This window comes from Copidosoma floridanum, unplaced genomic scaffold, assembly GCF_036245765.1.
Source record: "Copidosoma floridanum isolate Cflo_tuat_1 unplaced genomic scaffold, Cflo_Japanese_pri ptg000030l, whole genome shotgun sequence".
Taxonomy (NCBI): Eukaryota; Metazoa; Arthropoda; class Insecta; order Hymenoptera; family Encyrtidae; genus Copidosoma; species Copidosoma floridanum.
Window position 1 is genome coordinate 22,151,136 of NW_028321907.1, and position 6,000 is coordinate 22,157,135.

The window sequence follows — 6,000 nt, forward strand, 5'->3', positions numbered from 1 at the left end:
GTCGGTGATACTACTTTAAAATTTCTGCTGCATCTTCGGCAGCAACCTCACTCCACTGTTGCGACCTGTGACTGTTCATGCACACTCTCAAGAAAAATGCTGTCGTCAACCCCTGTTTACCAGCGAGCTCGATCACAGTAACCTAGTTGCACAAGAAAAAAAATTATTGACATCATGACAAACAAAATTTAGTATAGCTTAGTTCTCTTACGTTTAGTGAGTAAATGTCGATAGATCGTATATACAAATGTAAGTTGGTTATTTTTTAAATATTTATATGATTATTTAAAACCTATACATTTATTAATTAGATTTTTTTTTCTTTTATACGTGTTTAATTGATTGTTTGATTAATGCAAAACAGATCAGAATGCATTAGAGAAAGTCAAAAAGATGACACCAAGATCTTCATCGTCCATTAAAATTTTCAAGGTTTGTCTGAACGTTTTTAACTGAACAAGGAGCTTTTTAGTCATCGTCAAATTGTAAGCAACGTGCTCCGATGCCTCGACGAAAAAATTTGCATAATATTTCGTTTGGATATCATGGTATAAGTAATGACATATTTTAAAATGTATCATCAAATATTATATTTATTACTTACATTTAATATCTTTATTATATTTTTATTTGTCTCTGATAGCAATAATAAATGAGAAGGTTCGTTATTGTATTTTATACTGAAATTTTTTACACGCACCCGGACTACTCGTACCGCTTACGTAAAGGTTCGTCATCGATATTATCTGCACCACTGTCGTCGGTCAATTGGCGTGGTCGTTGTGAAGCACGGTCGGCAAAACATTTGCCGTTAATTTGTAAATGCGAGTTGGTTGTAGTGACAAAGATATCATGGGGAGTCGAGATGCTAACAACATTCATCATGGCTGTATTCCCGTAGCGTCTATTTATAACTTTTTTCGAATTTCATAGCTCATTTATTGTTTGTTTTTGTACAATTGGAATATTTTTAATCGATTTCATCGACTTCTTGTTAATACCTAGTGTGATGAAAAGAAATTAATTTATCGACATCTACTAAAGTCTATCGAGTGAATTATCGCGATCGAATAAGCATATCAAAAACTTGCAGTACAGTTTTATATCAATGCTTGAGATGCAAAAGGTACCATTTGATTTTATTGAGGTACATAAAATATTTATAAAGCATACCTCAAGTTGATAAATAAGCTTTCTCCTTTTAGTTTGAACAAAAAAATGATATCTTTTTTTCTCTTACGTGTCGCATAACCGACAGCCCACAACTGACCTGGGCAGCACACTCAAGGGCCTGGCTGGCAGCTGGGCGTTTATGGTCTGTGAGTTCGTGGTGCCCAATTGCAGTGTGGGTGGCGATGTCAAATTCACAGCAGAGGCAGTTGCAATGACCGTTGCAGCAGTGACGATAGCAATAATGCCCGATACACCGTTGGTACGTCCTGTTGTTGACTGTTATTGCTGCTGCTGCTGCTGCTGCTACTGGTGATTATAATGATATTGGTGCGGGTGAAACGACGATGACGAGATCATGGGTGGAGAAGAGAACTCAGGATCCACGTCCAGAAAGTCCAGTCTGTCGTCCTGTTGATCTCTGACCGTTGTATTTATCTGCGGACGATTGAGGATTTTTTTTCTCTTTTAGATTAAAGATCATAGTGATTTTCTCCGTATTATATTCGTATTTAGTCCAAACTTTGTTCGTTCATAAGTTATAAAGACTTTAATGGCTTTTAATGTGTCTTGTCTTCTTATTCAATCGTAATTTTTTTAAAACTTCATACAAACACTAAATAGTTTTAAGTAAAAGTTGATTCGTAATTTTACCATTACTTATGAGACTTTTTGTTATTTTTTATGATAACTCTATGGAACATAGATTTATTTTTTTTGTTTTTTGTTAATAAAAGCTGGAAAAAAAAATCCGAATTGAAAACTTATTTTTTCGATTTAAATTAACTGATAAAAGCTACAACTGCTAAATCTGGAGCTCGTTTTTTATTAGTACTACTTCACCCACCTGGACGTTGGATTGGGCCTTGGTCCACTCGGTACACTGCTGCAGTTGGGCGAGGTACTCCTGGATCCACCTGTGCCAAAAGTAGTCACTAATTTGTTCCACAAGATTCCACTTCAAACTAAGGCAAGTTGCTAAGCCCTGTCTTTTTGTCTATAAGCACTGCACTAAAAATGCTCTCAAAATTTTACGCTTTGATCAAACTTGTCTGATTGTAAACCCTCAGCTGAGACATTCAGCTCAAATCTAACAACAAAATTGCGGCCCATTTAGATCATAACTACTTAAGTTAATCTTAAAACTTGATAACATGTATATGCGTCCACGTTCACAGACAGTTGTTTTTATATTTATTTTGCATTATAAAGCGTCTGCATTAATTGCTATCTGCAGCAAAACATACAGTACAAAAAAGTTGAATTTTGACGAGAAATAGAACTCTGTCTGTGAACGCGGACGCATATACATGTTATCAAGTTTTAAGATTAACTTAAGTAGTTATGATCTAAATGGGCCGCAATTTTGTTGTTAGATTTGGGCTGAATGTCTCAGCTGAGGGTTTACATTCAGACAAGTTTGATCAAAGCGTAAAATTTTGAGAGCATTTTTAGTGCAGTGCTCATAGACAAAAAAACCCAGTTTTCCCGCAATACGTTTTTTTACATACATTTTATGACATGTATACACCATGAGACATACTGAGACTACCCTTTTATTAGATTAAAAATTTTTTAAACAAAATATAGATGATTAATAAGTGGTCACAATTATGGCTCTGAAAAAATTATAAGGTACTATAAATTTAATTTTTTTGGTAAATGCCGTATGGATTTAAAAACAAACTTTTTGATCTGAATCATCAAAATTAGTCTCAGAACTTGTACAACATAAGTGTTAGCATCAAGGATGGGAGCCACAGGGTTACAATCAAACACACTGCCGTATGAATATATAACCTTATATTTTATTAATCTTTGTCTAAGTACAATCTCGCGATGGCAACGCTCTCGCGTCCAGATTCTTTCTGCCTCACACACTCCGCCTCGCCTTGCCTTCCCCCTCCAATGTTCCTCCTTCCCCGGGCGCCCGTCGAGCTATACGCATTACGCTTACGCAATTCACACGAGTAAGTATACCCATACATACATATACACACGCATACCATACACACGCATACACATTCTCACGTTGCCGTACATCAGTAAGTAAACGGGGATATAGAATGTACTATAGGCTAGGGTTATAAGTTATAACATAAGTTATATCTATATAATAGGAAAAAAATTTTTAAGTCCTCAATATTTAATACCTTGCCTTTTATTTTACTAATGTTTTCATGGTTTCCTTCATGTTAAGCGATGCCATACTTTGCTCTCCAGTTAACTGAGCGTTTTATCAATAAACTTGTGTTTAACTTGGAATAGCAACGAAAAATCACTTGATGAAAAGTGTTTTCAAAAATTTTTCTGGTTTCTGGATGAAATGGTAATTAGCATTTTCCCCACTATTAATATTATATTTTTATTAAAAAATTTAAATATCTAACAAAATCATCCAACTGTACAAGGAATGAATTTACAAAGCGTAGTCGTTACGCAACATATACATAAAAATTAAATACTATTTCTTGAAAAAAAGTTTTGTACTACCATACAAAAAAAAAAAAAAGAAAAAAAAGAAATCGTTAAGAAAAAAAAATTCTGCTGCGGGCGAGATTTGAACCCCAGAATGCTCAAAGCAAAAGTACACGATGCGGTATTTAGCTACCTCGACTACCAACGCACTGTTTCCCTTGGCAATTAAATTGACACATGTTTATCGAGAAGCTCCAGGGTTTAAGTTTAAGTATTAGCTTATTTTTTCTTTATATTGATAATTGTGTTAAAGTTTGACCTACAAGTAGAATTATTATTTTTCTAAATATTTTCACAATTACTTATTCTTATTAGAAAAGTTACATGTGTTGAAGAATGACATTTGAATTACAGAAAAGTCATTCTCTATTGAATAAACTTAAAAATCAAAGTGAAGCGTGTATGACCAGACATATAATAATTGTCCAACATTCAAAACCGCTTTTGAGGGAACATCACATCAGGAATAGATACAGGTATACGCATGCATGCGAGAGCTGCGACTGTTTATGCGAGCTGCGAGAGCCGGGAGCCGAGGCAGCTAGAATACAAAACATATATAGCTATACCCGTGTATACGCACATAGTCCTTCCCCCTCTACTAGGTACCTATCGTACGCACAATTCGGTCTTCTCCTCCGCTGCTGAAACGTGCGTATAGTTCGGCTGATTTGCCGCGATGAGACGCTCAAAACAGTGGAAAATAAGTGACACACTCTCTACCATAGGCGCTGGCAATCTCCCTACTAATCCCTGTCCGAGCGGTCTTGAATTTAAACAAGCTTAAATCTGGATCATAAGTGTAGTAAGCTCCTCACATGTCAGAAGCGTCTCCTTAATCACATGCTTGAGGTAATGCTTGCACGCTTTGATGGTGGCCTTCCAGAGTCCACTAAAATTTGGTGCATAAGGTGGCATGAAATGCCAACATACTTCTTCGCTAGCTATAGACGAAGCCACCTGCTGACCTACGACTGAAGTTTTGGCAAATAAGTGGCTAAGTTTGGCATTTGCACCCTAAAAGGTGGTACCGTTGTCACTATAGATATGCAGGCAAAGCCTTCGTCATGATACAAAGTGGTAAAATGATGCTTAAAACGTTGCTGTAGAGTAGTCAGAGACTACTTCAAGATGCACTGCTTTTGTAGCGGGAGATACGAAGACTGCAAGATAACCTTTTGTTAATTTTCACCCACGAGCGGGGGCCTCAAACATCAGCTGAGATCTCACCTGAGAATTTTTGAAAAAAGATCTCACAGAGACTAGTTATTTTTTCCTTTTTAATGATTTCCAGTCGCTTAGTACACTAAAGTAGAGAACAAATTTTTTCATATTTCTTACTTATTTTACATCAGGACTTGAAAAATTTTTGAAAAATAATTTTTTAAAGAAAAAAATATTTTTTTCTCACGAATAATGACACCATTACCGTTACCTTAATATTAACAGAGGTTTCAGCAAAACCTATTGATCAGATACGAAGCTATAAGTGACATTTTTGTAGATCTTACATGGAAACCACTACAGAATGGTTAAGTTTTATTTGACAATTACCAGTATGAAAGTCACAAAGAAGTGCTTGAGGAGTTAAGTATAATAAGCTATGTATGACACTACAATACATAAAGCTACGCCACATTTTTTATTAAAAATGGCTACATTTTTTATATTATTAAATTATTAATAACGACAAAATTATTAAAAACGACCACAATACACGCACTTATATGTAGATAAGAATGTGTATCATAAAAGGGTTTTACGAGATATAATATGAAGGTAAGTGAGAAATAAGTAGTGTTACAAGAATCTGATCAGGAGTAAATCAAATGTACCTGTTTAAATGTAAAATAATTATTCACGCAAAAATTATTTGTAAGCATGTGTGGGTGTAATGTAATTTACGCTCATACACACGCAAATAATAAATAACTCTGCTAAAATAATCGAGTGAAGTTCGGTTAATGTTAATTATTAGTGAGCTAAAAATGTGTCAGGTATTGTCAAGAAATATTAATCCATTGAAAGTCTTGTAGGGCTTCAAATTATACTTAAGTGTAATACATAATTAACAAATTATTTTTAGTTTATTTTAAAATAAAAGTATTGACTATCTATCAATATTAATTATAGAAAATTTATTTTGTAAGCCTGTAGTTGTAGCTAGCACCTGCGTTATCTGCTTACTTTCTTACTTACTTCTTTTCTTTTACCTCGTATTTACAGTTAAATTTTCAGTGGCCCTCTTGACCATATACTTTCTATCATCTCGGGTTTCTGGTATACTGAAAGTATAATGTAATTATTCCTTAAAAATAAAATATTTTTAAAAGTTTAGAAACTGCTACAATT